We start from the raw sequence: 12,634 nt of genomic DNA on the forward strand, positions 1-12,634 counted from the left end.
TGTTGGCTGCTCCTGCTGCCTGCCTGGAGCTCACGTGCTGGGCAGCCCACAGGCAGAGGTGGCAAGCACTGCCTGGCACAGCCAGCAGGTGGGCTGCTGCTGCTGTCGCCACAAGCAGCCTGGACAGGTGAGCCCAGAGTGGGGCTGAGTTACAGGGTGGTACTGAGAAGTGGGGAGGGGTTACAAGGTGGTACTGAGTGTGGCGGAGGGGAAAGTGGCCCATCGCCTGCCCTGTGGCCAGCGCCCTGCGCTGGAGCCGCTCACAGCCTGCCTGGGGCTGTCTGTGCCTGCTCTGGACAGCCCCGTGCGGGCTGTGAGTTACTGCAGCAGGGAGCGCCAGCAAGGGACCGCTTTCCTCTGCACCAGGAAGGAGGCTGGGGGGGAAAGCTGAGCACATGATGGGGAAAAGTGGCCCCTCGCCCACCCCATAGCCAGCACTCCCTGCTGCAGCTGCTCGCAGCCCACAAGGGGGCGTCCGGAAAAGGAACAGGCAGCCCCAGGTGGGCTGCGAGCAGCTGCAGCATGGGGCACTCGGCAGGCGAGGGGCCGCTTCTTCCCCCCCACCATGCTCTGCTTTTCCCTGGGCTCCTTCCCTGCCCAGGGTCCCCTCTCCTCCCCCCTCACCTGCAGTTCCGGCATATTTGACAGGAACCAAGGGCAGATAAATATTAATTTTCTAAATATTTTAGGGGCCCTGCGGGCCAGACAGAATGGCCTCACGGGCCAGATCTGGCCCACAGGCCATATTTTGCCTAACTCTGGTCTAAGTAATAATATCTTAACGCAACAAGCAACTTGCCATTAGTGTACTGGCTTCTAGCATGCTTATATTATCATTAGCTGACAATACAAATGATTCCATTCTGGAAAAATCCCATTCAGCAGCAACTTTCCTGAAACACGTAGCGCTCTCAATCTGAAAAGCTAAGTTCTGTTTTTTCAGAGTGCTTTATTTCTGTATTAGATCTCTTAATTACAGCACTAATAGAAGCTACATTAAAAGGAACATGAAAGTTGCAAAGTCAAGAAATGCAAAATTAAACAGCTTTAATTCAGCCTCCTATGCATAAGCATTATAACACAGCTCTTAATTACATTATCTCGTATCTCTTTCCACAGGACCTCAACCTGATTTACTGCAACAGGGTGGACCTGCTCTGGGAAACAGTCAAGAGTTATATAGTCCAGGAAATTCCTTCCCTTTCTGTCAAAGAAGTTGGAAGATGTGTCAAAAAGAAGCAATGGGCTGTGGAACAGAAAGGACCATCTCATGGTTAAGACAGCTGAAAGCTGACATGGAGAAGTGGATTCTCTGCCTGCCAGTATCACGTCGTTCCAGTTTTAAACTACCATGTCATTTATATTTAACACTTCTCTATGTGCCGCTACTTTTGGTTCCTCTTTTCCCGGGTAACAAACTTGAGACCCTGAGCCCAATTTGCAGAAGTGCAGAGCACTCACAACTGCTCTTGAAGTCAATGTCCTGAGCTTATGAAGTACTGTCCGATGCCAAACACTCTGAAAGCATCACGTTCTTCCAGCCAACTCATATTGGAAAACCCAAAGTTAGTGAACAGATTTCACCTTATTCTTTCTGTGCTTCAGTTTCCCATGTCAGAAAAAAGAGAGAGCACATTCCGATGTGGCAGTGGAATTGCACTAATTTATCCCAAATGAAGATCTAGCCCTATTCTTCACTCCATACTTCATGAGTACTAAAGCGATTCTGGTATGATTTTTTTTGTCCAATCTAAGAAAAGTTATCCCTTTGTATCTACATAGGAGACAGCTTGATTAGGTGCTATGAAAGCTTATATGTTTCTGACCTGCCTAATGTGTCTCCAGTTAAGGTAGGGAAAAATTAAGGCAGTGACCAAGGAAAAGCAATTAAATTCCTTGTTTACATGTTGCCATTATTAGGATTAGGCAACCAAAATAATGCTAGTAAAAACTCCTGAGAAAAAGTTAAAAGGAAGATGGATGTAGAAAACAAGCTAGAAAGCTTTACTCAAAAAAAATGTTTTCTAGATGCTAAGAACTCAGCACAAGTCACTCTCCAAGAAGTCACCACCATTGTGTGTACACAGGGCATGTCTACACATGCATTACTGTCTTTGCTACTGCTCATTAAGTTTAGCATTTCTAAGATGAGGCCCTATATAAATGAACAAAGCTGGCGTTACTGCGCAATAGCAAAGGTGCATAGTCTTTTTATGACACTTTATACACAGTAGAATATGCACTAATGCACAGTAGGATTAGTCTACTGTGCATTAAGCATCTCATATAGACATAACAATACACCATTAAGACCTCATAAAGGCATATTTCAAAAGAAGCTGAATTGCAAGAGCATTCTCTGAGGAGGAAACTTCAGTCTTCACTGACAGAGTTGTTCATGGTATCTTTAGGTTCAATGAGTAACACAAGACAAGTCCCACCTCTCTGCTATATAATTATTTCAATAACTGCAAAAAGTCACAGATATAAAAAGATCAAGGGGAAAAATGAAAAACCTACACTGATATTTTCTAGGTTCATTCTCTTTACAGATTTCCAACTTAAGTACATAGTGCTTTAAAAATTATATACCAACCTTCTTCTACTTGATGTCCACAAAGTTAAGCTCTAACTGCTCCCAATCCTCTTTCACAGCACTGAATCCAAGTAATTGTATTATTTCCATTTTTAAAAAATGACAATTCTATCAAAAATATAAGAAAGTGCTGCAGGACAAGTATCCATTTTTTTCCTCCTTGAATCTTTTGTACTTCACTAGCTGTGGCATTGATTTCTACACAGTTGGATGGGTAAAAAACTGGCTGATGGAGTGCACCCAGAGAGTAGTGGTGGATGGGTTGTACTCAACCTGGCGAGATATGAGCAATGGGGTACCCCAGGGCTCGGTCCTTAGACCCGCACTGTTTAACATCTTCATTGGTGACTTGAACAAGGGGGTGGAAAGCACACTGTCCAAGTTTGCTGATGATGTGGGGCGAGGTGGACACACTTGAAGGGAGAGAGAGGCTGCAAATAGATTTAGACAGACTACAAAAGTGGGCAGACGAGAATAGGATGGGGTTCAACATATATAAATGCAGGGTGCTGCACCTTGGGAGAAGGAATCCATAGCATACATACAGGCTGGGGAGTTCCCTTCTTGAAAGCACATAGGCAGAAAGGGATCTTGGAGTCATTACTGACTCCAAGATGAACATGAGCCCCCAATGCCAGATCCCAGCCAGCAAGGCCAGCCATACCTTGTCATGCATCCAAAGGTGTATCTCAAGCCGGTCCAGAGAGGTGATACTCCCACTCTATGCAATTTTGGTCAGAACACAGTTGGAGTGGTGCATCCAGTACTGGGCGCCGCACTTCAAAAGGGATGTGGCCAGCCTGGAGAGGGTTCAGAGGAGGGCCACCTGCTTGGTGAGAGGGCAGCAGGACAGGCCCTACGAGGAGAGACTGAGGGACCTGAACCTGTTCAGCCTCAGCAAGAGGAGGCTGAGGGGGGACCTGGTGGCTGCCTACAAACTCATCAAGGGAGATCAACAGCAAATAGGTAGAGCCCTTTTCTCCCCAGCACCACCTGGGGCGACGAGGAACAATGGTACTAAGCTGATGGAGAATAGGTTTAGGTTAGAGATCAGAAGGCACTATTTTACAGTTAGGGTGGCCAAAATCTGGAACCAACTTCCCAGGGAAGTGGTCCTCGCCCCTACCTTGGGCAAATTCAAGAGGAGGTTGGACGATCACCTGTCTGGGGTCTTGTGAACCCAGCATTCATTCCTGCCTGTGGCAGGGGGTCAGGCTAGATGATCTGTTCAGGTCCTTCCTGACCCTAGCTACAATGAAACTATAAGCTCTGAATAAAATACAAGTCAGTTGTTATTATAGCAATCCTTCCTACTTCAAAATTGCTCAATGCAAGCTTTGTTTCCCCAGATTACAACTCCCTCCACCAATTTAAGAATGGCCATTAGTCGCCATCACCTTGGGAAATGATTTGTCAGTTCATCTTCCTGGCCTTTAGCATCAGAACTTTGTGTTTTGGCAGCATATTTGAGTTCTAAGAATGCTCATCTAGGAGAGGCTCATCAACTGCAATTGCTTTGCACTATATCAAGAGATACAGTGTAAAAAGATGCAGTTACACTGCTAAATAGAATTAGATAGGGAGATCAGTCTCACTTTATTTGTAATTTATAAATTAGAATTTAACAGGCCTCCATTTTAGGGAAGTTATAGCTACTCAAAGACTTACCATGCTGCTCCTAATTTTACTAACAGGGCAACTGGAGATGCTCTGGGAACAATTTGTAGTGCCCTGTACTGATTTAAGAAGCACAACTAAAAGCGTAAGAAAGGTGTCTTTTGCTGCTGCAGAACAGCATCCTGTATGAGAAAAAAATAGCAGCAATGAGGCTGAAGAAAGAACATGCAATTGGTTTGGTTGACTTGCTATTTTCTCATACTATAAGCAAAATGTTAATGTGCAAGCAACCCCCAACCCAGGCTCTTACCCAGCCATCATGTTCCCAACCTCTCAGGCTGCATTAGCATCAAGTCTCCAGGCTCCCAGCTCTGTCCCCCAGCTGCCATTTCCTACCGTTCCTCCAGGGGGCACGGCTGTGCAGAAGTGCAGGGAACTGAGGAAGAGTGCAGGGCCAAGGCAGAGAACAGGGATGCTCACTGATCACCCCCACAAAAGGAGGGGGGGGAGAGGCTGTGAACACACACACACACACACACACACAGTGATGGTGGGGGGGAAAGGGAGGCACAGTGCAGTGGTAGGGGGATGCCCATGCAGGTGTGGGTGCTGAGGTAGGTAGAAGGGAGTGTCTTGCAGCCCACACAGAGTAGCCCCCACCGGGGCCCCAGGGGCTTAGAAGCTGGACACTCTTGCTACAAGCCAATACCCATTAGCTAAACTCCTAAAATCCACCTGACAATTTTCATGAAATTCAGATCCTTTCACTGTCCGTTTGAATCCTTCATAAGCAACAGGAAGCAACAGAATGCATTAGTCAGGGCACTGTGCTGCACTAATTAAACCAGACAGAGCAGCACATGGATGCTACTGTACTGCTTCCTATTTGGAGCTAGATCAGAGATTTCTACACAGCATGGCACTGCTGTGTAGACGTATCCTTAGTCTCTGAGTATCCATATCCTTTTCAAAAGTTTGTTTCAAAAGTGTCAAAACATTACTAATTCCTGGGACTTTTATTGAGTTCTCTTTTGGCATTATGGGACTTTTACTTAGTCCAAAAATCCTAGGGAAGGACTGAAGGTCTCCCTAGAGTCCTTGCTTCATGTAGGTATGCAGGGAATGATGAGAGAGGTATTTGAAAGACTACAACAGTGTATCAACATATTGCACCACTGGGAACCACAATCAGGTCAACTGCTAATTTCCCCATTCTCCAGTAGAGACTAAGTTCTTAGTCATCTCCCCTCCTCCCACATACCTGAGACAGCAGGCACTATAGCCTGGGACCCACGCTGAATAGAGTGCAATCCTGCAGCAGTCATGCTGCACATGGTGGCCAACCTGCGCCCATTCCGAGATGCACACCACACTGGGTGCCCACTCCAGCTAGTCCAGGACCTGTGCTGCATGCAGCAAGTGCCACAACTGCTTGCAGTGCAGGTCCCAGACTAGCTGGAGCTAAGCACTGCATATGGCATAGTACCAGAGCTGCTGGGACATGGCACCACATGCAGCATGGCTGCCACTCTGGCCAGACTGTTCTGGTTGCTCCAGGAGCCACACTACATACAAACCAGCTGAAGCTGCAGCCAGATCAGATATGCTGGGGAAAGGAAGTGGAGGGGATCCATAGGCCTCACCTGACCTGCAGACTACTGTACTACCACTCCACTTATCTGGTCCGTGGGGCCAAATGAGTTTGACACCCCTGCTGATATTTATGAGCATTTATCTACAAAGGAGAGACAGATAAAGTATGAAAAAACAGCAACAAATTATACATACTGTGCTGTTATATACAAGGAAATATACTACTTGTAACTACTGGAAGTATAAAACTCTCTTAACAGAAGTTCATCTTGAGCAAATATCATCCCCTCTCATCATTGTCAAAATTATGAAAATTGTGACTAGCAACACACACAGGAGAGGAAAAAAATCTCTCAGCAGTAAGTGTAATTCTTCAGTGTAGAAACAAAACTTCATATGGTTTGATTAATACCCCCTTCCCCCAGTACTCACAGGGCAGGAGGGAAAGAAAAAAAAAAAAAAAAAAAACCACCACAAAAATCAAACCTTTTCCTCAGGATACTAAGTTGGAAGAGAACAGATTCCTCTATTATCTCCACATACATAATGAAGTACATGGTCTGAAAAAAATATTCATAAGTGACTAAAGCAGCTCAGGACCAAGTCTGTTGCTATATCCCAGGAATTTGGTGGTGGTGTCTTTACACCTACCCATTCCAAGCATCAGTTTTAGTAAAAAGCATTCTAGTACAGTTTGTAGTTACAACTAACAAGAAAGACCTGAAATATTTATATTTGTAATAAGCTTCATCTTACTTGTCCTTGTGAGTGGGAGTCCTCCCTCCTCTGGCCCCCCCACAACCATCCCCAAAGCTACAGCACTCCCTGATTCAGTGTCCCAGCCCCTACCACATCTTACACCAGCTCCCGCCCTGCAGTGCCAAGCAGGCACTGGCCTCAGCTATGGACACTGTTGGCAAGCTCCCAGTGGGGATGGGGGCAACTGCCCAGGACTGCATCTGATGCACTGATTCAGCAGCAGCTGTGGACCCAGGCAGACATCCCAATCCCTACCTGAACTTGCTATGTCCACAGCTCATGACGGCACCTACCAGCACTGCTTCCAGCACACAGGGTAGGAACTGGCGTAAGCTGCAGAAGGGAACAGGACATGCCCGGCATGACCCAGCAGCCACAGCCACCAGCTCTCTGCAGGCCAGATCCCATGACTTTGCTGCTGTCCGCCCACAGGTTAGACACAATTAGTTGGTGAGCTGGATCCGCCCCACAGACCGTATTTTGACCACCCCTGACCTACACCATCCCTTGCCACTATTCAGGGCCAGCTCAATAGATATTTATTAAATCAATGTAATTTGTAGATTAAAATAAATCCCCCTTCCACAAAATAACGGGTTGTAAAAAATCACCCTTTATTTTTTAATTTGAAGTTCTGGAGAGGGAAAGGCATGGTTTTCACATGCTCCATTTCTTCGGTGCTCATCAACATTGTGAAGTAAAGGACAAATCACCTTACAAGAAAAAATAAACCAGAGCAAAATAAAATCCCTATCAAAAACCAAAGATATTGTCCAAGAAGCTGAACAGACTTCACTGATACCCATGACTGGATTTTCACATCTTTTCAACATATCACAGACATAGGGTGAGATTTCAAATGGTGTAAGTAGGCATGACTTCACTGACTGATTTCACTAGAGACATGCTGATTTACAGCTCAGGATCTGGCCCATCATATAAATGGGGAGGTTGATCCTTTTTGCAGAGAAAGGGACCGCTAGATGTTAACTGAGTAAGCCACTGGAGAAACCAGAAAGGAAAAATCTGGTCAGAGGATTCCTGTATTTTAAAGGAAAAAAGGTCATTTGATTTCAGCTCCATTTAGCATCACTATAGCTATGCAATCAAATTACTTTCAGCTAAGAGCAGAACTGCAATTCTGACTATAGGATGGTTTTCCCCCCTCTTCAAATGAAGGACTTCTGCAATATTCTCTCTTGTAACACTTTCCTCTTGAAGTTAACATAGTTAGAATCATCTCGCAGTGCATAAGTGTTTCTTAGCAGATATTTTTCTAGGAGCAGATCCTCAATAGTTCAATGAAACAATGACAATTTACACCAGCCAAGAATTTGCCCCTACAAATATTCCATCAGAAATCCTCCTGTATACAGGCTTTTGCTCATGGAAAGTCAGTCTGATCTTAGGTAAGAATTACAAATTTTTTTTTAAAAGAGAAATTTGACTACATGCCTATAATAACTCTGACAGTTAATACCAGCTGAGAACCTGCTGTATCATGGCTAAAGATTTGAAATGTTTAAGCTACATTGCAATGGGACTCCTCCAACTTGTCTTTTAACAAAATTTGTTAAAATTCCTTATTTCCTCAAATCGAGCTACATTTCTCTGGTACCCAAAGCAAAATCTGCCAATTCAGGTCAAGTCCCACAAAGCCAAATGGAAAGTATCAACCAACTATATGATCCAAGTCAAGCTCCTTCTGTGCATTCAGCCTGAAATTCAATCTAGCTTTGTACTATCTCTGCTCACTGTAAACTTGCAACTAATTTGCTTTCTAGTATTACCATTCAGTATCTCCTGCACTCCTGCCTTCCCACTCTAGATGGCTTTTTTCCCCTGTGTACTAGCACGCATTTGTCTACAAGAAATCTAAGTTTTTTATTTATTGCCTAAATCTCTTGTCCAGCAAGACCTAGTGCAGATTCTTAACCTGTTTAGACTAGAGGCACTCCTCAGAAAGTGTCAGCTCTTAGCTTTCACTCTTTTTTTTTTTTTTTTGACTACGGAAAGAACTCAGAAAAAACAACAACAGGTTAGAGTGGTTTTGACACTAGGGAGTCCGATTTGAAGTCTCTGGGTATATTTTATGAATCATGTGTATGTAGTTCCATGTCTAACAGCTAATTTTGTATGGCACCCTATGGCACCCTTAAAAGGATCTCAAGTCATCCCTGAGCTAGAAAAAGAAGACTGTGTTTGGAGTTTCTAGTGAACCACAGAGTAAATTGGTTCAGAGTAAAAGAAAGAACGAAGGAAAGAAAGAAGAAAAAGCCAGGTAAGACAAGGCAAAGCAAGAGAGAGAGGCATGTCAAGATTACAAAATTACCAACAACAACAACAAAATAACTCTTGGCAAGCTATGCTTCTTTGAACAAGGACTAAGGAATTTTTGTGTAGCTATAAATATTCAGGTGTAATGCACTCTAAACTAGTCGTTCCCAACTTTTTTTACACTGTGGACCAGCACAGGAGCAGGACGGGGTGCACGAAGTCGGCTGCTTCCCTACCAGGGCTGTCCTGCCACCCAGCTTTAATCCTGCACATGACTGCTGGTGGAGGAAGCCACTCGCCCAGGCAGACAGTTGGGGGTCCGAGCGGGGGGCTTGTGCCACGACCTGGCAGCCAATCCTTGACAGTCCAGTACCGGGCCGTGGCCCGGTGGTTGGGAACCTCTGCTCTAAACCATATGAAAAAAAACAAAGCTATGAAAATTGCTTCTACAAGTGTTGAAATTGTCGTTTTCTCTTCGCCTTATTTCCCAGAAGTGTGCGATACTATTGCCGTATGTAGAGAGATGGCCCTTCTCTACAACCTACTCCGAGGGCTCTTCCCTGTCTCCTACCCTGCATTTAAGGAATATTCTGAGATCAATTTGGTAGACTTAGTGACTGGCTGAAGTACACGGTCTCTGAATCTGACTAAAATGTTTATGTAGGCAGCCTTTATTCGCACCTTTCATTTTGATATACGGTATTTATAGATGTTAAGATTTTTTTAAAGCATGGTACATTCCCTCAAACATGCGCCACAGCTGCAGATTAACTGTTCCTCACTTTGAAAGGCAGGCAGAAGTATGATAGAATACCAGCTCTAGGGTCATTAAAATGTTACCTCCCAGAACCCCACAGTTGCTATTCCAGTTAATGAAACAATGAACTGAACTATTTGGTAGCAGTCAATGGCATGCCAGAGGGTAATTGTGGAGTAATGCTAGGCTGCCTCTTTCTCCTTCAAGAATTAAGCTGTAAAGCAAGAAACCAAAGGCAAAAGTCAGTGCCTTGTCCTTTGTGACATGTCTAAACTGGCTTATCCTGCTCGTGAAGCCAGTTTGCTTTAAACACAGCTTAGCATGAAGAAATGAAAACATCAGCATCCTGATCAAAATGAGCTTTAAATCTGCAGCACTCAGCCAGTCAACTACAGAACTATGCCAAGCCTCAAATCATTTTTAAAAAACACAGGTTGTTGGAAAGCAAAATATCAGTGCTCTTCCACTGGAAAAACTACATCTGAAGAACAACCTCCACCTCCAAAAGTTATTTCTGGCTCAGCCCCAAGGCCTTTGTTGTTTTAGGTGAACTATTATCCAGAGAATATAAAAACAGAAAGCGCCTGCATGAAGAGACCTTTACAAATTGCTACAATTGATTTCCCCTTGGAGTGATCTCAACTGTTCAACAGATTTAATCTTTTTCTTTTTTTTTCCTCCAAATCGTCTGTCCTACTGTTTGGACCCAGCAGCAGATGACACACAAACCATTATAAGAGAGGATGGAGTTAAACTAATATTACATGCATCTTGACAACCTTCCCTATAGGATTTTGAGGTTACAAACTGCTGCCGCATTTTGTTATTCTATATCCATAGACGGTAGGAACATGCGGCTTACATCACTTCTAAAAATCCTGCCCAGCCTTAAAATAAAAGGAAGTGGGAGATCTTCCTTCCTAAAAAAGCTCCAGTAAGACAGATCTATCAATTATCCCCAAACTGCTTGTTGCTAACTTCAGTTGTTGACAGGAATACACCCAATAATAGCAATGGGAAAGATACAGGGCAAACTACCTTTAGGGAAAATTAAATCAAGATTTAGCAAGCTAGCCAACTACTTCCTGTTTCAGTTTTGTTAAGGTAGTGACATCTTAACAAAGGCATCTTAAAAAAGAAAGTGTGAGAATAAACAAAGAAGTATACCTTCAAAGTTTTCTTATTTTACCTGAAGAACAAATGCAGAGCACAATGAAGGGCCCTGTTACCAAAAAACAAGGCGGTCCCTTTAAATCCAGAACTTTCTGGGCACAGCCAGCCAGTCGAGTAGGGGTTAAGGATCGAGCCCTGGTCAGGTGACAGGAAGGGGAAAGCCAGAACCATATAAACTGCAAGTGGAGAAGGCCAGACAGGGGGATTCCCGATGACTATGGTGCAGTTGTAGCAGCCTCTTAGGGAAGAATATGCCATGTGATGAGACAGAAACACGTTCATAAAGTAAGCAGGCACTTTACCCCTCTCATTTCTTTACTATTATTTCCATTATATGGCCATAGGAGCCTGTGGTTTACGTTTGATGTTAATAAGGGCCACTGGTTTGTGGCTGAGGCTGTAGGGGTGGAGGAGGCCTCATTAGCACCAAGGGGCACTGTGATAGAGAGCTCAAGAAGCCCTGCTGCACTGGGGGTGCTGCACTAGGGCCACAAGCCCAAAGTCTCTTAGAGGAGAGAGGAGCCGTGAAGGCATGTCAAGGAGAAGTAGGAGCATGCATTTTTGCCCTTAAAGCAACACCTCATTTTCCTATGGGTGGTGAGCCTGGAGCCTGTCTGGGAACCTGTAGGTCAGCCTCCCTTTTTCTTCAGAACCAAGTAATATCAAGTCATGGCAGGTGAGTAAGGGGTGGGGGGAAGAAGCTGATCCCCTGAGAAGAAAAATCCAGCAAGACTTGATGGGGTTTCCTGACCTGCAGGCCTATGCCCATATTCAGTTTTGCCCAGTATGCATTCATCCACACAGGCAATGAAAAGCAACATAAGATGACACTAGGCCTCAATATCCAGGACCGTAGATTTCAGAATATTTCTGATGATGGACAGCACAAAGTATTTCCCTCATTTTCTAAAAGAGAGAGTAGAAGCAAAACCCAACAGCAAAATTTAGTGACAGCAACAGAAATCCAGTGGATACTCTTGACACAAATTCTATCACAATTTTAACAATAGACTTTTGTGATAGAAGTAGAAAATAAAAGCCCTGAAAGACAGAAATTCACTCTCCTCCAGTCATTTTAAATGACAAGTGGCAAAACCACCCTACCTAATGGGAACAAAATTTGCTGGAATAGAAGCTGAAATCATAAGGCCGTAACCTGAAAAAAAAAAAGTTAGTCCTCAATCAACAGCTTCAAATAAAAAGAGATTAATTCTGTCCATCATGCTTTAAAAGCCTCACTGATCTGAGATAATCTCACATCATAAAATACTTCCCTTCTTTATGTGCTGTGGACAACACTACAGTTCTAACATCTTGGGGCACGTAAAAATTAAAGTGTTTTTCCAACTGCCCTTAAATGCTGAGCCTACATCACTAAAAAAAATTGCATAAAAAGAGCACATCCTGCCTGAGATGTACTAATCATAGCTGAGGTTACTGTTACAACTGAATCAAGAACACGAAATGATGGGCTTACTGGGAAAAAAGCAGAAGAAAAGCCAAACTGCCAAGATCACCCTGCTGCATGTGTGGGAGGAGAATACTGAGGACAATACTACAGCTCTAACCCAGCACTCCAGGTGATAAAGGGTGGACTAATTCAGGATAATTTCAGAATAAATATTGCTTACATAAAAAGTTGAGAATATTTTCTTGCCAGCTCCACTTCAAACAAAACCAGAAGTTAATGAAGCTGGGGCTACTGCAACAGAAAGGCCCTCAGTAATATTTAATCTTCCAGATTTAAGCAAGACAACACTTTTGCCAGAATTATTTCATCAGTTATAAATAAACCTTAACTTTATGAAGATCATCAGAAATCTTAAAGAAAAAAAAAGAAACAAGTGTTAGTACAGCAGGAA

At 43.9% G+C, this 12,634-nt stretch overlaps 1 protein-coding gene across 16 annotated transcripts in view; it reads right to left on the reverse strand.

Moving 5' to 3' along the window:
• The window catches only part of TMEM164 (transmembrane protein 164), a 96,881-nt gene that overhangs the window by 74,852 nt on the left and 9,395 nt on the right, over positions 1 to 12,634 (reverse strand). The gene's annotated exons all lie outside the window — the stretch shown is intronic.

Source organism: Alligator sinensis, unplaced genomic scaffold (genome assembly GCF_000455745.1).
Source record: "Alligator sinensis unplaced genomic scaffold, ASM45574v1 scaffold1497_1, whole genome shotgun sequence".
Classification (NCBI taxonomy): Eukaryota; Metazoa; Chordata; order Crocodylia; family Alligatoridae; genus Alligator; species Alligator sinensis.